This window comes from Lagenorhynchus albirostris, chromosome 11 (genome assembly GCF_949774975.1).
Source record: "Lagenorhynchus albirostris chromosome 11, mLagAlb1.1, whole genome shotgun sequence".
Taxonomy (NCBI): domain Eukaryota; kingdom Metazoa; phylum Chordata; class Mammalia; order Artiodactyla; family Delphinidae; genus Lagenorhynchus; species Lagenorhynchus albirostris.
In genome coordinates this window covers 44,494,376-44,515,830 of record NC_083105.1, presented here as the reverse complement: position 1 = coordinate 44,515,830, position 21,455 = coordinate 44,494,376, and the positions used below count along the sequence as shown (strand labels likewise).

At 34.1% G+C, this 21,455-nt stretch overlaps 1 long non-coding RNA gene across 1 annotated transcript in view; it reads right to left on the bottom strand.

The window, feature by feature from the left end:
- LOC132528773 (uncharacterized) overlaps positions 1-8,782 on the bottom strand; it is a 114,805-nt gene extending 106,023 nt beyond the window's left edge. Inside the window, exon 1 of the long non-coding RNA XR_009543294.1 lies at positions 8,740-8,782. This is a non-coding gene — a long non-coding RNA (uncharacterized LOC132528773). The remainder of the gene's footprint in view (positions 1-8,739) is intronic.
- Between the last annotated feature and the right edge of the window lie 12,673 nt (positions 8,783-21,455).

The window sequence follows — 21,455 nt, the reverse complement described above, 5'->3', positions numbered from 1 at the left end:
ATGTGTTTATATAGATTTTTCAGTTTAGTTTTTAGGAAATAAAACTGTAATCCTCTCTAAAGGCATAACCTAAAGAGAAATTAAAATATATTAAACACTTAGACATATAGTGTAGGAATAAATTACATACATATTTTATGTATGTATTATGTCTGATATTAATTTCTAAGTCTAGGATTTGTTCATAGTTGTTTTTGAAAAATAATGTAAATGGATTTATTTAGCAGTTGCATAATTGAAATTTCCTTTCTTATCCTGCTGGCTCATATTGCACAGGTGAGCCTAAATATGCCTACTGTAAAGCATTTCTGATATTCAAAAGTGGGAGGAAATATCGAGCATAAGTAAGCAAGTTTTACTAGCTTAGATGGGAAATTTTTTGAGCAATGGTTAAAAAGTCTGTATTTTGGGAGAGACTTATCAAGATATCTCTTGAAATTACCAGTTCATTTGATCTAGGAGCATCAGTTGAAATCAAAAGAAATATTATTAAATGGTAACATGAGAAGAAATGAGTTAAGATTTTAGAGGAAACCTAATTAAAAGGCAGAGGATTCTAAAAATATTCAAATTAATCTCAGCGTGAAGTCTGAGGTAGTAGTTTTTTAAAAGTACTGATAGTTAAGGCATACATAGAATAAAAATAGGAAGTAAAGATAACTTCAAAAATATTTATTTTTAACATTCTGAATATGTGAAAGGCTTCTATAATGTAGAAGAGAATTTTGATGTTTCAATATATGTTCTTGATAATTTTAAACAATGTAAGTTGCAGAAGAGTCTTCTTTTCCCGGCTTTGGTTATTAACCCTAGATCACCTTAACTTATTTTTGTTGGAGAAATATATTTTAAACACAGTTTCGCCTACATGCCATATGTTTTAGTCCACTTTTTGTTTTTCAAATAGTATATTAAGTGTAGCCTCAATTGCTAAGTCTTCCCACCTCCATTTTTGTATCTTTGAGCCTGATCTTAGCAGGAGGGTAAAATACAGTGTGCTTTAATGCAGTATATTTAGCACAGAAATTCTAAAATATAGAGTTGCTCAATAAAACTAACAGCAGCTTGAGCAAATTAGAACAAAATATCAAAGGAATCTATTTTGTAAGATTCAAAGCTATTCCTCCATTTTAGACAAGAATACATTTTCTAATTTTCTTTTGTTAATGAAGGATCATGTATTCTTTTTTCATCCAATATATTTTTTTTACGGGTTGGAATGATAAATGGGGGTAGTATTGGGGGATGGTGATGTTGAGGGAAAATGAGATATTCTAAAGAGAAAAATGATGAATTCTATAAAGCTTGGCCAAATAAAAATCTGTGATTCCACACAGACGGTCACTGTATATCTTATACCTTTATTTTTCTACCATGCATGAATGGAATCCTCTGATTAATTCCACATTACTTTACATGTTATAACATCAAAGGGCAAATCACAGAAAAATTGCCTATTGAAACCACAAGAATAAAATTTTTATCTTGATTATTTTTTAGAACCTTAAAAGTAGATGAAGATAGGGATGATAGTTATTGAGACCAATGCCACAGATTGGCTCTAACCTCACAACCGTCATACACAATGCAGGTTCTTTGAGAGAGAAATGAGAGGATTCTTTATAAGGTCTACAAAATGGACTTGTATAAAGAGTCCTTTCAAAGTGACGGAAGGGAAAAATTACAAATTGATGAAACCTAATCTTTTGAACCCTTTAAAATCTTTAGGAGTTTATTTACTGACAACGGAAAGTCTTGGCATTATATATTTTTATAGATTCTTGTATCTTCTGTAAAATGAAATAGTTCATTTTTCTGGAGCTAAAATGATGAATTTGATTTGAGAAAATTTTATTTGAATTTTGATGATTTGTACTGATATATTTCCAACAATATTAATTTCTAAGTCTAGGATTTGTTCATAGTTGTTTTTTGAACACTGATTTCAAAGCAGCCTTGTAGTGACTTGTATAATTACTCATCAGTGGTTTTATTACTAAGGCTGTGATGATTGTTTTCTCTTTGAGTTTGGTCCTTTACTAACCATCTATTCTAAAGTATAGTTACCAGAACTTCAAAAAAATGTATCCGGGGTATACTTTTTCTACTATAGTGTCTAAATATTATTTGTTTGGGGTTTTTTTTAGCAGTTTTAATACTTTTAGCATTTTTATAGGTTTTGTGTTAGCAAACATTTTCTGAGTTTCAGTTTTGTGCACTTTTTTTCTAGAGCTCAGTGTTTTGATAAAGATGCATATCACTTATTTCCTGCCTATAAGGATTTTGGAATTTTGTGGGGAAAACTGAACTATGTATTATGATTAGACAGTGAATATTATTAGCATTTGTGTGCAGATTAAATTTCTAAACAGACAATAGCATGAGTAGTTTATTTATGTATTTATTATTCATATTTTATTTTGTCTGTTTTGTTTGCTTTATATCTTCTCTCTCTGTCTGCCTATCTGCCCCTTCTGAAGCATCTAAGAACAAATTGAAGAAAGACAAAATAATTCACATGAATAAGTCAGCATTTAGCTTCTAAAAACATGAGCATTATCCTTACAACTATACTATAATTCTCACACTCAGAGAATTTAACATTGATATAAAATTTATATCTAATATACAGTCCATATGCAAATATCCCCAATTATCTGAATGCTGTCCTTTTTAGCTTTTTTTTTTTTAATCCAAGATCTAATCAGTGATCACACATTGCATTTCATTGTCACATCTCTTTAATCTCCTTCAGGCCAGCAGCCTTCTATTTGTCTGTACGGTATGGACATTTTTGTTGGGCTCAGGCTAGTTGTTTTGCTGAATGGTTCTCAATTTGGATTTTCTGATTGTTTCCTCATGATTAGATTCAGGTTAAACATTTGGAAAGGAACTCTGTCTTAGGCGATATTGTTATCTTCTCAGTGTGTCACATTCAGAGCATAATGCACTGTTGAAATGTCATGCTGGTTGTGAAGTGCTTAGTGGAAGTAAATGCATGAGTGTCCAGAGGCTGGAGCATAGGTAGCTTTTAAATTAATTAAAATTGCTAAATAGTTGAAATCCACACAAACCAAAGTGATGGGGCAATGTGAACTTTATAATCTTCTGAGCTGAACTTTAGTTTTTCTAAACAGACTCATTGAGATGGGCTGGACCCTGGCCACTACTGACATCTTAATTCGGATGTTTGATAATCACAGATACAGGAGTGAGTCATGATAGTGAAGACGAATGTTTACTATTTCTTCTGGGCCCGAACTTCTGGAAATTGTAGCTAATATTTACATATTTAATGGTTCAAGTTCACAACAAACCTGGAAAAGAAAAAGCTGGAAAGTGGGTGTGTGGGAATTGTTGCTGTGTGTATTTGCTGACCAGACATTACAAACAATTTTTGAAAATTAAAGTTGATGCTCTAGTATTGCCCATATTATAAACAACTATATCAACACAACCCAAACCCAAACCAAAAGCTCTTTGAACTCGCCGCTCTGTCCGCTTGGTCCTGACATCTTTTGCAGTACAACTTTTCAGAATAGATGTTCAGAACTGCTGCCTTCATTTCATTGCCTCCCGTTCTCACCTCACCTACCCAGCCTTTCATCTACAGCATTTCCCTAAAACTACTGTGCTCAAAGTATTTAGTGACCATCATCAAATGACGAATGGCCACAACCTTGTCTTCATTTGATCCAGCTTCTCAGCAACATTTGACGGTTGAATACTCCATCCTTCCTAAAATTGTCTTCCCTTGACTGTTACGATAACATGTTTTATAGTTTTCCTCTTTCCTCCTTTACAACTCCTCTTATTCTCCATTTTTGGCACCTTCCTTTTTGCTATGAAGTCTGCCTACTTTCCTCCACAACTACAGAGATCATTCTACTCCAAGCCACTATCATTTCAGCACTGGATTTTACGATAGCCTCTTATGCCAAACATATCCTTCCACTCCCTTAATTATATTCCTCAGAAGACAACCCATCAAACATAAGATAAATCCAACCTCCATCAAGAGCTCACTGGGTCTAGCATCTTGCCACCTGATCACTATGTGTATTAGTCAGCGTTCTCCAGATAAATAAAACCAATAACATGTATACATATGAAGAGGTTTATTATAGGAATTGGCTCACATGATTATGAAGGCTGACAAGTCTCACAATCTGCCATTTGCAAGCTGGAAAATCAGGAAAAGCTGGTGGTATAGTTAAGTCCAATCCAATGGCCTGAGAAGCAAAGGGGCCTATAGCGTAAGTCCTAGAGTCCCAAGGCCCATGAATCAGGAGCTCCAATGTCTAAATGCAGGAAAAGATGGATGTCGCAGCACAAGAAGAGAGAGAGAGAATTCTCTCTACCTTTGTCTTTTTGTTCTGTTGAGGTTCTCAACAGATTGGATAATGCCCACTCACATTAACAAGGGGAATCTTCTTTACTGTCTACTGAATCAAATGCTAATATCTTCCAGAAACACCTTCACAGACACAACCAGAAATAATGTTTTACCAGCTGCGTGGGCATCCCTTAGCTCAGTCAAGTTGACATATAAAATTAACCATCACAACATGCTTCTAACACCGATGGCCTTTTTTTCCCTAAAAGACTCAACCCTGGTTTTATATCAGAACCTTTGTATGAGCTATTTTTCACTATTTTATTTCACTAAGTGTTCTGCTCAGCGCTTCTCAAAGCCATCTCCTTGTCATCCAGGTCTTGCCTTAACTATTTTTTTGTCAGAAATGCCTGCACTGACTACTTAGTCTAAAGTACGTTCCAGGTTCTGTTCCAAACACTTTACGTGAATAGTTCATTTAATCCTCTCAATTGCCCTTTGAAATAGTTATTAACATACTTATTGCCATTTTGCAGGTAGGGAAATGCAAGGTCAGAGCAGTTAAAGCAATTTTCCAAAGTGGTAAGGCTAGCCAGCAATTGAATTAGGGTTCTCTATGAGGCAGATTCTTGAACACTAACTCCTAATCATTGTTAAATATCCACCCATAATTGCTATCGTACCACCTTTTCTTATTTTCACTGTAGCATTTATACAATCTCCTTGTTTATTTATTTTTTACTGCATATTATTTATGTAATATAGTCTCCATGACGTATTTTTAGTCTTCTTCAATACCCTACCCTATCACCTAAAATAATTCCTGGAACAAAGAAATTGCTAAGAAAGTGATTGATAAATAGATCAGTGAATCCCATTGACAAGAGAAAACCCCAATCCAAAACATAAAGGAGACAACTGCTGTGAAATTGGATAGAGTTCCAGGTGTACTAACTGGAAAGCAAAGAGAGGAATCTTGAGAAACCTCTGGGTCTTTGGTTAAAAAAAGGAATATAATTGGAGTGTTCAGCTGGGCTGGCTCCTTATTACTTCTCAGCCTCATTTTTAGCACAAGCATAGACCAGCCAAAGGCATCTGTCTCCCATTGGGGTGACTATGTGCACTTGTGTTGGCAATTGAATTAAGTCAGTTTACTCTGAAACAGAAAAATGTCTTTTAATAAATGTACCTTTTACTTGTATAGAATTCTATATCTTAACATGTTTTTACATGCAATTTTATTTAATCCTCATAATTACTATAGGAGATAAATATTATTATCCTCACTTTACAAACATTAATTGGAGAGTTACACATATTAACTTACCTGCTAAACTTAGTACATGGCATATCTGGGACTTGAACTTAGATCTTCCGTTGTCAAGTCCTGTGTTAATTTTTAAATCATAATATAGTTACTCCTCTCACGATTAATTTCTTATTTACTATTTTCACCTAAGGTCTTTTCATAATATCGTTAGTGAATGTATGTAGTCAGATTTTAATTTGTTTTTCTATTTCATTAACTTTGCTTTTGTTCCTAATGAATTTTGGCTAACTTTTTGGTCACAATGTCTTGTTAAATGAAATTGAACTTATAAAGTAATAAATATAGTTAACATATTACTGAAGCATCGTTTTAGAGAGTTGATTTGGAAGAATAATCCTCTTCTTGAATAAAGTACTGAGGCATAATATGGGGATATAAGAAAATAAAAATCAAATCTTTGTTAAAAAAATAACATGAGGCAGTAGACTTGGCAATAAATGTCTTAAAATGTGTATATTTGTGGAATAAAACAGTGAATGTTGAAAGTAGAATACTTTGAAGAACAGGCATATGATTATATATTTTGATAAAAAAGCTGTGATTAAGAAAATTCTATTCAAAGCTAAAGAATTTGACAAAGACTTCTAAAGTAGAGTCATACATATTAGAATTTTATGGTACAAAAGATTTGCTGATTTTCATTTCCAAGTTTAATAAAAGATCCCCTTTACTTGAACCATGGCGATTGTAGCAGCAAATGGAATCTACACATCTTTCTGCATGTTATCCCCAAGATGACTATATCTACACTATGCACCACTTATTACCATGTTAGAGGCGACATGGTATTATAACTGTAGGAGTAAAGTATGGACTTTTAGTTCAGTCACACCCGAGTTAATTTAAAAACCACTTCTGTCTTTCCTGTTCACTGACTCTGAACAAGCTTCTTAACTTCCCTGGGCCTGTTTCCATTCATAAAATGGAGATCATACTACCATTTCACATGATTCCTGTGAGGATGAATTAAATAATGAAAGTAGCATGCACTGTGCTTGGAATAATAAGTGTTCTATCAAAGAAAACCAAGTCAGTCCTCCTTTTCCACCAACTTCAGTGCATCACCATAAACTAAGGTGGACTTGCTGGTCAGGAAAGCATTGAATTTAAAGGTTAAAATAGAGGTTTACATCTATCTATCTATCTATCTATCTAATCTGTCTTATTTATCTACATTTATATGTTGCTCTATATCTATGTCACTGTATTTATCATCTATTTATATTATTTCTTGTAATGATGGAAAACTGTAATAATGGAAACTTCCTTCAAATGAAATTTTAATTGAAATGCTAGTATGTAAAACAGTGTAAATGCTCTGACTGACAATTGGTTTTCCCAGAAACAGCTCCACAGACCTGAATGGCACTGTGAGGTACAGTTTGAAAATCACTGGGTTAAATAAGCCTTTATGGGTTCTGCATCCATCCCAATACAACAAAGTTTTGCAACCTGAGTTTTTCAGACTTCATCTGCTTGTAGACACAACTGACACTACATTATCAACAATGGCTCAAATATTATTGGTTCAGTCATCCAACTTTTTAATGAAGGATTAAATGAATTTCTCCAAATGAATTCATTTCTCTCCAAATGAATATCCAGGAATAAATCATATTTGATAGTGATATTCTATTTTTAAAAAATAATATCATATATATATCACACACACACACACATAATAGTTAACAGTACTGTATTATATATTTAAAGTGTCTAAGGGAGTAGATTTCTAAAGTCCTTATCACAAGAAAAAAATTGTAGCTATGTGAGGAGATGAATGTTAACAAAACTTATTGTGGTAATCATTTTGCAATATTTACATGTATCAAATCATTATGTTGTACACCTTAAACTGATACAATGTTATTAGTGAATTATATCTCAGTCAAAACTGAGAAAATAATAAGATAATAAATCAATACAGTTTTATTCCAAATCACACCCTAATATTTCCTAGCTGCCACTCACCATTTATTTAAGAAGAAGAATTTATGGGTTTTGTGAAGGAAGGAGAAGATAATGCCTAGAACAAAGATGTCATTGCTTTGGCAAAACTTAAGTTTTTAAGTTCCATGAAGGAAAAGTTAGACTTTGTTGAGAGAGAAAAGATTTTCCTTAGAAATCTCAAAACTAAGTTTTAGTATCAATAGTCAATCCTAAATACTTGTAGCACAGAGTTATTATAATGAGCCGTGGAATAGGAAGGACAAGGCTTCAGTCTAGGAGAAGTTTCCTACTGGGAAGGATGAGGAAGAGAGGAGAGAGAGCAAAGATGAAGATGTAAATGTAGAAACACTCAGATTATGTCCAGTGTCCCATTTCCATGCTGTATCCTTGGGAGATTATAAACCTTCTAGAGAAATCTTGCATTAGTCGTGGATTCATGCCCCCTATGGCATGGAAGGGGTAGCGGACCAATTTTTATAGGTGAGTCTGTTGGTGCCTATGGGCAAACTCACCTTGGGTTCTGAACTCCTCACTATGTACAGTGAAGACAGTCCAGAATTCTGTGCTTTCTTGGTGTTTTGGAAGTGTGGAGAAAGCCAGTCAATAAGAAATTTGGATTTGGACTCAGGAGGCCATTGAGTGAGGGTAATTCCAAGTGGAGAAAATGGCAGAGTCCATGGTTATGAAAACAAATGTTAGCATAAACAAAAAATATCAAGTGAGCCAAGAAAATGGAGCATAAACAGACACTGGAGTTCATGGGCCAAATGGAATGAATTACCTCGCCCGAAGGCTATCATGGAATCCCTGTTCCTTCCCTGATTTCAGAATGCACAAAATCCTGAAGAGAAGGATAATAGCAAAGGGTAATAGGAGGTGGTTGGAAAGCTCCAGAATGACTGAACATTTTCCTCCCAGTTCCTGGACTTTGGACAGTGGACAGTGACTTGAATTTTACTGACAGATCTCTCAACCATATAGACTATCCTGGAACAGGATGGAGTGAAATGATTACTGAAGGCAGCCTGAAGCTAAAAAGCAAAGTTGTACAAAGTTATATATTTTTTAAAATCATCTGAGACCGAGTGTATGAATGTTTGTTACAATGTACTCATGAACTCACCTTCTTCTCCTATTGCTTTGCTAACACCGGGATCTCCTAGTGGGCATCCCCATTGCTGAAATAGAAATAGCAACAGTCACCGATGTGGAGCCAACAAACATCACCATCCTCACTAAGTAAAAGTCAACACCAGCATAAAGCTGTTGGGGGCCTCTTTGGCACTGTGGGGAGAGGGGAGACTCCTATCTCTCTTTGGGTGAGATTGGGATTTAAAAAGTCTTATGGCAAGGTTGCTTGTACAGACTTTACAGAAGAAACTGAAACTGTTCCTTTAAATTTTCTTGATCACAGCCCTGTTTGTCTCTCCAGGATACAGGCACAAATCCATGCATCCACAAGATGGATTTAAATGACTGCAACCACATTCAAAATCATTATTTCTCTCTAATAACAAAACTTTCTTTATGGATAAAATTCATCATGCCTGCCTCTGTTTCCCAGCATGAGTTTTCCCAGGCTGGGGGGGTGGCGGGTATTGGAGAAGTCCTTTAGATTTCTGGACGTATCTTGCAAGTTTGCTAGACATGGAACCTAGTTAGATTTTTTTTTAACTTTTTATTTTATATTGGAGTTTAGTTGATTAACAATGTTGTGTTAGTTTCAGGTGTACAGCAAAGTGATTCCGTTATACATATACATGTATCTATTCTTTTTCAAATTCTTTTCCCATTTAGGTTGTTACATAATATTGAGCAGAGTTCCCTGTGCTATAAAGTATGTCCTTGTTGGTTATCCATTTTAAATATAGCAGTGTGAACCTAGTTGGATTTAAGTATGACCCCAGCTGTCTCTTCATTCCTCTCTGGTATTTGGAGTTAAGTAACTGCATCATTATTCAATATCTATAGGAAAAAGTTATAATGGTGTATGGAGAAGAGCTCTGGACATTGAATTAGAGAACCCACATTTCTTTCATATCCTCCTATGCAGGAGCAGTATGGCATTTGACAAGTCAGCCATCTCCCTGAGCCTCAGACTTTTCACATAAAATGCATAATTATAATGCCCTGTATTCCTTACAGATTTGATAAAAATAACATGTTCACAAAGTATATGTACACTCCTTGCAAAGTGATATACACATATGAATATTTTTATTGCTGATTTTAGCTCACAGCATCCCTCATATGCAGTCAGAAGTCATGGTCATGTGCCAATGCAAACGGATCCCTCCCAAAGGATTGGAGGAATCTACCACATTTAACTAGGTCAGAAAAATGTGTTTACCTTTAATGTAGTTCATATATAATTCACTTTTATAACATAAGTAATTTTTTCTTCTATTTTTTAAATTTTGGTTGTTCCACTTAAACCTCTGTACATATTCCAAAATAAGCAGGAATCAAAGAAAGTATCTTTGTTGTGGCTTAAAACAGATAATTATTCTCAATGTGCTTTCCCTGCAATTTGAACATTCATGAGCAATAAGACTACTGAAATCCAGCTAAGCATTATGATAGCTTTTTAGAAGTAATATTACTAGGCAGTATTATAGTGAGTCTTAGTTCTCCTTGGAATACTACATTTGCATGGGGTTTTTCTATTGAAATGGAATGTGTGCACATTATACTTTTTCCCACATTAAAGAACAGAACATTCTGCCTCATTTTCACCTGCTTCATATGCCATCTATGCACAGAGATCCTACTGACTTAATAAAATAACAATACATAGGGTGCTGCATTAGATAAACTTTACCAAGTTAGGCCTAAACTTTAAAGACACTACTCATTTTTTTTTCTCTGTTTCTGCATCTGTTTATTAGTAAAGAAAGGGTTTTAGGATAAATCATAAAATTCTCAACCCATCCCTCAAAAGCACCATCTCCCATATTTACATCTGTAAACTGGTCAGTTTAATCAACTTCCCTGTGAGTAATAAAATTGCTGCACAGAATCAGTTTATTCTGACCATATTTTGACAACATAGCTGTGCGTGCAGAAGGCTCACTGCTTACATTCAAAATGTCAAAATTGTCAATATTGGAGGTGTGGTAGATTACAACCCCCCCATCCCCCGCAAAAGTCATTACTTACTATGTATGCCCTTTGTACTGACTTTGTAGCTCCTCTAACCAAGAGATGGAGGCTATTCCCCCTCTTCTTAAATCTGGACCGGCTTTATGACTTGCTTTCAGCAACAGAATGAAACAGAAGTGACGTGCCATTTTCAAGCCTAGTCTTCAAAGAAGTTGAGTATTTCTGCTCACTATGTTGGAACAGTACCCAACTAACATGTTGAATAAGCTGTGTTGGCATACTGCAGAATGAGAGGCTATGTGGAGTAGAGCTGAGTTGTCTTAGCCTAGACCATGCTGGACCAGCCAGTTCCCAGTTGACCCATAAGCTGATCACAGTCACATGAGTGAGCCTAGCCAAGATCAACAGAGTTGACAAGCTGACCCACAGACTCAAGAGCCATATAAAATAGTTGTTGTCATAAGCCACTGAGCTTTGGGGTGTTTTATTATGCAGCAATAGATAACCGATATAGAAGGACCAATCATTTATCTAGGAAAAGTTATTCTTCATGGTCCTGACATCATGACTGGAATTTCATCTTGTACAAGAAAGATTTAAAGTCAAGGAAAAACTCTGAAGACTTGACAAATTCAAATATGAAAATACAGTGATAAGAATGGTAATTTATACATTCATTGTGAAACTAGTCAATAGTAAAATGACAATTAAACTGATTTCTTTTAGTTTATGAAATAATCATAAAAACATGAGAGGAAAAGAGCACAATGAAAAACCTGACCAGTGTTTGCACAATATTATCTTTGCACAATAAACTGGTAAGAGGTGAGGATACTCTTAGAAGGAATTTTCTACCAGTAATGTAAAATGTTCACTGAGAACTCTGGGCTGTTGGTTCAGATTAAAATGGAAAATGTCACATCTTATCTAAACCATGCGGACGTGCTTTCAACAGTCAAATACTTATGCCAGTTAGATAGACGGCTCAGACGGCCAATGAAAAATTACAAATGTTCTGTTCCATAAGTACTTCCTCTTAGAGTTTGCTGAACACAAACTTCAGTGCACAAGTCTGGGAGTTTATAAGGGTCCATGAATTAGAATAATTATTAGAGAAAATGATCTAATTCTCCATGGATTTTGCACTTATACATGTCACTCATCCTCATGTGACCATGTGTGAACAGATGATGATGTGGTTGTTGATTATGATAATATTAACTGCTTTTGATAATAATATGATACACTCTTACATGAGAAAGAATGAAAATCTGTCTGTAAGTATGAGACTAATGAAACCACAGCAGTCATAGTTCTCAAATCCTGGTGATTTGAGGGGGAAAAAAGCTGCTAACAATCTCTCACATGGCCTTGGAACTTTCTTAACATAATTGATATCCTGTATAAAATTGGCTATCTGAAGAGCTGATGAAGAACAATTGCATCTAGTTATATTCTCAAGAGTTACTACCAGGAATTTACTTTTTTAAAAAGTCATTATTACCTGAGAGCTATTCCTTGAGAGCTGACACATAATGGTTCATTTGCAATAGCTTTGGGAGAAGGGGGGCTTTTTGAGACATCTTTTCTCATCAGATATTTTACTCCATTGTGGTCTTTTTTCTCAGCTGATGGATATCATGAAAGATTAAGTGAAAGGACTGACAGAGAACAGCTTCTAAAAATACCTTTTGTCCCTGAAAAGACATTCTGATGTGAAAAGAAGATATTGAGTGCCTAGAATAAAATGTGCTTAATTTAGGCTATATCTTGATGAAACAAGATCACTCAACCATACTATATTATGAGGGTGCATCAGTGACTAATGAGAATTTAAGTATAGTTTCACTTTTTAAAAATGTATCTCAGTTGTTCTTGACAGAGGTGATTTTGCCCATTTAGGGCACACTGAGAGAAGCATCTAGAGACATTTTTGATTGTCATGACTTGTGAGTGCTACTGGAATCTAGTGGGTAAAGGGCAGGGATGCTGCTCAACACTTGACAATACACATATATCCCCTATAACAAGAATTATGTAGTCTAAAATGTCAATAGAACTGAGGTTGAGAAATCCCAATTTAGAGGATACATTCTTGTTCAATGAAAATTCCACACCTTAGTTCTAACATCTGATATGCCTCCACATTCTAAAAAGGAAATATTGTATAGTGTTTAAGAGTGAGCTCAGGAGTCAAACTTTCGATTTTCAAATTCTGGTTATACTATTTATTCCCTTTATCCCTCAGTTTTCTAATCTGCACCTTCTGAATAATAACTACCTCATAGGGCTATTGTGATGATAAAATAAATTTAAGTCAAATGCATAAAAATTCCTGGCACATAATATCTACTCAGAAAATAACAGCTGTTGCTATTTTTATATTAAAATAATAAAAGTATAACATAACATAGATAACGTTGTAGCAAATATTTGTAATCATACTTGAACTTCTCTATGAAGGTTCAAAATGAACCTCAGAAGTTACAATGATGCTGAACAACTGTCTATTTAGCTCACATATTCACTGGTAAATGATGCTTGACTTCACTGTTTAAAGACAGTAAAAGTGAAAATTTTCTCTGTTGATCAGAGGTATAATCATACACACATGCACAAAAGTAAAGACTATTACAAATCTTTTTGGAGTTAAGAGCATAACAAAGAAACATATAATAATAAATATATGGATTTTGTTCAATAAGAATTTATTGAGTAACTTCTACATACAAGACAAGATGCTTTATAGAACAGATGAAAGATTGTTCAGAAACTTGTCATTACTTGGGCCAGCTCTGGGAAAGGCAGAGTTGTGCTTGGAGAGAACACTGAGCATGACCAGTGTTGGGGACATTGGTGAACTGTATGGTTAATCTCTGTGGAGGAATTTCTACCAGGACTGGGTGTTGCTCTAACAAAACATAGAGAATATAAGGCATTGACTTTGGATCTTGGCAGTGGGTGACAAGGTAACTATTACAGGAGCCTGGAAAAATGGTGACCCACGTGTGGCAAGGCATTTGATACAACTGACTCCTGTGATGGTATAGAAACCAGATAATGTAGTTAATAAACGTGTGGCTGTAAGTGCAATGATTGAGAAATGAGTAGTACTAGCTAGTACTGGTTACAACAGACTGCATTTAAAAAGAATCTCAGAAACTAACACAACATTGTAAATCAACTATACTTCAATAATAAAAAGAAAACACTGAAAAAAAAAAGAATCGCAACACTTGATTGAATGAATAAATCTCTACTAATACTCTTCAGTTCAAATCCCTAATCGTTATTTGAATTATTGTCTTTGCTTCCTAGCTAGTCTCTTTACGTTAACCTTATTTCTATTATCTAACTTCCTTTTCACTCTGGGAAAATAATCTATTAAATATGCCTATTATGGCCTTGTAACAGATGCTTCAGGATATATTATATATTGTACCCTTTAGTAAGTCATACAATAATTTGGCTTCTGCTTACCTTTCCTCTACCTCCGGAATTTTACAAAGTCCTAACAGTAGAATTTCCCATAAAAGTATCAATAGAAAGAAAATATAGGTAAAGGGACAGTATTAACAAAGTCACCGAGATAGAATATTATTGCCTTTAGCCACAGTGAATTATTTCAATTTGTGGTTACTTAGGATTTACAGAGGTGAAATTAAGGCAATAATGCTGGAAAGATAAGTTAAGATCATGTTATAAAAGATCTTGAAAACCACAGTGAGAAACGTATACCTAGTAGAGCTGGTAGTGACAAACAATTAACTTTTTTTTTTTTTGAGTAAATGTGTATGTGTGTATGTATGAGTGTGTGCATGTGAATTCATTTTGGTTATTTGGATTGTGAATAAATAAGTTAAAGGAAAAGAATTTGGCATGATATCAAAGGGAAGTCAGACATAACAGCACCAGAGTGATGAGTAGATGAAATTCCATATTGATATTTAGCATCATAAGAGTATCTTCAAGTCACTACAATGCAATCTCTGAAGCCAGAACACCTCCCCTTCCTCTTTTCTCTCACAAACTTAGATTTAATGAAATATTTGTTTGGTTTAAGTTTGGTTTAGAAAAATAGTTTGTATTGTTTTTATACCTGTTTCATAGAGAAATATGTAGATTTAGTTCCTGTTTGACCTAGTCAGTTGAATTAGAAACCAACAAGCATGTAAACAAAAAAGTCAGAGTAAAATCTAATTCAGTTAATGGCCTAGAAACAGTTTTACATTTGCTTTGGTTAGGGGTAAAAAGCTCAATGAATATATTGAGTTTATTTCAGCTTTTAATTTACTTTTTGGTTGAACCATTGAATACAAATGCTGGATAGAACACCCAGAATGGATTTGGAAGCATTCGAGTACACAATGTTAAACTCCAAAATCTCTGAACTGAGACTGTAACTTGCGGAAGCTTATCTAGTGGCTGTATTTCAGTGAGGATATCCCAGTTATCTGTGATTCTATATGCATGTGCCCATCAGGAAACATTTTCAGTAGAATTTGCCTAAGCTGTGTAGGTTGACGAACAAAGGAAACCTGAGGGGCTGGCATCATATAAGAGTAATCCACAACACCCCCTTTGTATTGTTTATTTGCAAAATAAATCAAACTACTTTTTTATGCAGCTAAAGCCAAATCTATCTGTTTGATGATTCTCTGAAATCTTCTTCAATAGTAAAAACAGACTGCAGAAATCACCTTAGCAAGATTGTTTGCTATATTACAGGAAGAAAAAGATGAAAAGATTTTATGTCTGTATGTGAACATTAATTGGGTCTGATGCTGAAAACAGAATCAGGATGCATATAGTTGACTGCAATAGACTGGATGTTTGTGTCCACCCAAAATTCATATGTTGAAGTCTAATCTCCAATGTGGTGGTATTTGGAGACTGAGCTTTTGGGAGGTAATGAGGCCATGAGGGTGGAACCATCGTGAATGGGATTAGTGCCTTGTAAAAGAGACCTTAGATGGCTCACTTGCTCTTTTTCCAACATGTGAGGACACATGGAGAGGATGGCTGTCTATGAACCAGAAAGAGGGCTCTCATCAGATAGTGAATATGCTGGCACCTTGATCTTGGACTTCCCAGCCTCCAGAACTATGAGAAATAAGTCGATGTTGTTTAAAGGCCACCCAGTCTATGATAATATATTATAGCAGCCTGATCTATCACATTGACCAATGGATCAAAAGATAGATATCTATCTTTTGACAGAATTCATATAGATAGATGGAACTACTTTACTTCATTTCTAGACTATAAGCATCCTGAATTTAAGATGTTGTCTAAAAGATATTTTGAATATTCCCTACAATCTGCATAATACAGTGTGCTCAAAATAACAATTTAAGAAATGTTTATGGAATTGCATGAAAACAAATTAGCAAGCATATCTATCTACTTTTCTGGAAATTAAAACCCAAATGAATTTCCTCATCACTCTCTATGTTCCTAGAAGATCAATGTGGAAGGAAAAAAATACAGACAGGGTTTAGAGATAGACTGATTTTATCCAAATCCCAGCTTTCCATTCACTATGTGTGGGGCTTTGGGAAAATTACTTAAATCCTCTGCACCTGATTTCTTCATCCCTAAAATGGAAATAAAATTTTGTTGTCAATGTTAGTGTGAGTATTGGAGATAAAGCAATGTAAAGTGCTAGCATCATTCATCATGCACAGAAGCTATTCAATAATGTTATCTCTTATTAAGATATAATCTTTACACCTTTAGTTTTCATCATAACCAAGTCACCAATTCACATTCAGCAGGGAATTTTGCAAAAAATGCCACTTTGACTTTTCTTTGTTTTTCTTAGTTTATTCAAAGACACTGAGAGCTAAGTTGGGGTGGGAAAGTTGAAAGCTATGAAGGGACAAAGGGAAATAAACATTTGAATTAGGGAGGGCTGTGAGCTCTCAGGAGACAGAATAAATCCTGAAGATGATGGACAAAACTGCTTCCTTCTTGCTGGAGATGGGTAAAAGGTAACACCTCACATTTTAAATGCTTTTCAGTGGAAAAAACAAAACTAGAAGCAGTAAATATACTGCTTAAAGCATACCTCCAAGGTCAGCATAGTGATTTTTGAAAGTTTTTGCCTACTACTGAGAAATTTATATGAGGAAAAAGAAAGCATGACTCAGAGATCCTTATAAATCTTCTTAAAGTACCAGAATCGTCTCCCTCTATATATCCTTCTAAAGTCTAAGAAGATAAAACAAAATCCCTCTTAATTAAATGTTTGATGCCTCTTCTAGCTAAGCTAATAGTTTTAGCTCAAATTTTGGATACAGTAGTTATATGTTATTTGCTGTAGGTTTCTTCCCCCACATAATCAATGTGCATATTGCATTGATATTTATTTTATATGATCTAGAGCATCATTTTAATGTTTTATATGATTATTGTATGGGTTTTCATGCTTTTGACTTTGTGACATTTGTTAGTTCAGGCTAAGATTTATTTAATGCTGAGGTCTTGGTCAGGAAAATAACACTCAATTGTAATATTTTTATTTTTTGACTTGCCAGATTGTGGCAAGAAGCATGAAATGGGTTTTCCTGAAGCATAAAAACAAAAAACATAAAAAAGCAAACAAATAAAAAGTCTATGAGGAACAAATGGTATATGACTTCTAAAGAAAATGATAGCTTCATAGGTAATTATTGTGTAGATTACACAGTAAGGTTACTAAGAAATTAATGTGTGAATTTGGGCTATTTTTTGATGCTGTGTCTTTATGTATGCATATAATTTGATATGATTTGTGATTACATTTATGATAACACTGTTATTAAAATGAATACTGATTCCTCCATGTAATCAAACTTTGAACTCTCAATATTAACATGATAGAGTTGAAGTACTTTTATTTTAAATCTGTGATCATGTTTTTTTCTGATTTACAAGTTAGAAGGAAATAAACAAACTATGGAACTCCTTAAGTTGATAATTGTTGAAACATGTGTTTGGAAAAACATAACAAAAATAATGAAATAATTCCATTTATTTCCTGCCATCTTAGAAGAAATTCAAGAGTAAATGAATTCTTGAATCAAGAAATGTTTAGAAAACATATTACTGTATTTGAGAATAGTTTAATTGAAGAAATGTCTGATAATTCGGAAAATATTTCAGACATTTGGAACCTAAAGAAGAGTAGATGTTTTATTTTAGGATTAAAAAAAATGAATATTGGAATGCAAGGAAATTTAGATGTCATCTATTCAACCCCTGACTAATATATTTTATATTAATCCCATGGAAAAATAATCATTCAGCCCTTTTGGGAACACTTCCAATGAAGGGTGGTTCTCTTCCTCCATTTTGGGAAAGCTGTGTTCAAATGTTCTTCCTCACATTGATTTGACATTAAATTCTATATCACTTATAAGCATTCATCTCACAGAAAACAGAATATCATAGGTATTGTATACATGAACTTCAAACGTTTTTACCTATGATAAGAGTATTTTTACTTTGTTTTTCAAGTTTCACAAAATAAACCTAGTTTGTTTTCCATGTGATAGGTCTTCACTGGCTCTAATGTGTCCAAAAAGTCTTTTGTCCAGGATAAGAATAGCTGGAAAAGCAAGAAATGAATAGTTTGGTAGATAAATAAGGAGATTTACATTTCTGACAGTATATTAGACAGCATACATAACCCTCTCTGAAAAAAAATAGTTGAAGACACTATTAAAACATATCACTGAGCTGAGAAGAAAGTAACTAGAAAGCTGAAACACTATAAAAATGGGGATCTTGGAAGATAGATATATTAATGTCAAAGATCTCTTTTGATCACAAGTTTTCCACCAAGCCCTATTGTTCATAATCTTCAATTTTAAAATTGTGGAGGCTATGGAATTATAATGGGGTGTCCTGCAGATAAAGTCTAAGAGAGCATCTCATGAAGAGAAAACCCAAAAGGGCCATTCCATCTGTGTATGGGTAAATGAAAAATAAATCTACCCATCCTCCCTCCTCTTGTGACAACAGGGATGAACCTGGAGGTCATTATGCTAAGTGAAATAAGTCAGAGTCAGATGGAAAAAGAAAATACTGCACAGGTTCATTATATGTGGATTCTTAAAAATAAAAAAAAGTTGAACTCATAGAAACAGAGAAGTGAAAAGTGGTTGCCAGGGGTGGGAAAAATAGGGAGAAGCTGATAAAATGGTATGAACATTCAGTTATAGGATGAATAAGGTATGAGGATCTAATGTAAAACATGGTGACTACAGCTGATAACACTGTATTGTATAAATGAAATTTGCTAATAGAGCAGAAGTTGAATGTTCTCACACACACAAAAAAGTAAATATGTGAGATGTTAACTCAATGGGGGGAATCTTTTCACAATATATATGTATATCAAATCATCATGTTGTACACTTTAAATATCTTACAATTTTGTTTATCAGTTATACCTCAATAAAGCTGAAAATAAATAAAATAAGATGCAACTAATTTTAGATTAATTAATGCTCCGTCTCATGAACATCACTTTCACATTTTTATAAATGAAAATGACCATTGTGACTCTCCATCAGTAGACAGGAACATCAGCAATATTAGGGTTTTTCTGAATGAATGGTGATGGATTTCTGATGATTCATCCATTCCTTTTAGCTAGAAATCATGTAGAAACGGAATTCTTCTATAGTATATTATGGTGCTCCTTGGTAAAACAAAATTGTCTTCAGTGGGATTAAGTCTTGGTCTACTTAGCCCTTACTCATAAACATTTTGGTTTCCAAATACAACAAATGGAGAAGTGTATCAGTTCTCTCAAAACCCATTCTAATACTTTTTTTCTGGAATGCAGAGGCTGGAGATACAATATTTACTATTCTCAGTTTCTTTGTGGCTGTAGTTCCACATGTGATTTGGATTTGGCACATTACATAGAGTCATATGCTACTTTGGTTTGGATCTAAGTCATGAAGGAAGAAAGGGTATCCAATTTGTTGGCATGGATCATGACAGTGAGCCTCCTTGGGGCTCTGTACCTCTGCGGTATTAAAAGTCATTTTTGGAAGTCTAGCCACGAGAGCATTTCTTCAGCCCTCCCAGCAATCCTATGAGCTGTGACTGTACTGATTAATATCCTTTTTCACTTTTCCAAAAATGGAGTCTCTTGTTCATACTTTCCTATATCCAGGGGTGTATCAAGTGGATACATCTGGATACTTAGAAATATAAAAATGAAACAGGAAACTAAATGTAGTACAATTGATTGAAGGCTAAAATAAGTTAACTAATGACCTAGACACTTCTGTTTAATTAACTGGGCTGGCTAATAATTTATTTCATCAAATAAAATAAGTTATTTTAATATAAACAATATATGTGTAAATCTATTAGAGGAATGTTTTCCATACTTATCTTACTTGAGAAAAGGAGGTGAAGGTTGGTATTATTAACCCTTATAACAACCATATAAATAAAAACACTTTTTTGCATTATTGGACCTTGGATATTTCTCAGTGTGAAATGATTATTTTTTTCCTTATGAATGTGAATGGCTAATACTCTATATTGATTTGTGCTGCCACTTGTCACAATGCTATTCTAAGAGTACTCTATTTGAGAAAGTTCAACTTTTAGTTACTGGCTCCTTTGTCTCTGAAAGTTTTGGTGATTCATCGTATTAGCTAAGCTACAATGATATTGTCAGGAAGGAAAGGAAAAATTAATGTTGATAGATGTGCATGACATTTATAACTTAAGATGTGTATGACCATCCTGCTAATCATGGCAAGTTTTCTTCCCATTTTCTGTATGAGTTGCATATATGTATATGTTTCCTTCTTCTAAGCCATTCCAACATCAATTGCCTGTTGTGACTTTCATACAGGGAAGTGTATGTTCACAGCAAAAGTATTATCACAGTTGGATAAAAAACCTATTGTTAGTGATGCAAAGAAATGGAACATAAAGTGAATTTAGTTCAACGGAATGATGATCTTTTCCCCATGATTAGCATGGTCTTGTTTCTCATTGCAATATCCAAACAAGTATTATGTAACCTCCAGAAATTTGTACTGATATTGAAGGAAATGTGCAGCTCAGAATTTCAAGTGCTGTATTTGATTAGCATCCAAAAACCTAGTTTATTTGACTGGTGTTTGTTTATTACACTTATTTGAACAAGTAGAATCTTGAAATATATAAAGCTAGAATAAAAATAAAAGATTTATTTTTAAGTAAAAAGAGTGAGGAAATTTATAATTGATTTCCTTTATTCAAGAAATGCCCTCATAAACCTTAAGTAGGGGTTTAGATGTGGGTCCATCTGGACCGAAAGGAAAAAAGTAAAAGAAAATCACTTAATAACTTATTTTAGAAATAAAAAAAGCTTAGGGTTTTAATGTATCTCTAAAAGTGGGCCAGGATCAGCAGGGGTTCTCATTTTATCTAAAACAGTTTCCATAAACTTGAGTATTTCAAATGTGTCAGAGATTCCACCTCTTTCAAAGTTTCTTCTTATTTAATCAATGTCTAATAACCAAGGGATGCTAGAGAACAGTTTTACAAAGCTCATTCTTGATGACTTCAGTTAAATCCTTGTTCTGTGCTTTATACTGATGAATACTTATACATCCTCCTTTTGTTGAGAAACACTGAACTCAGAAAAATCCTTATTTTCTGAAATTTTTTGTACCTTTTTTTCCCTTTGGACAGATGTTAGTAGGTGGAGTGTTAAAGACTCTAGACAGACCTAGT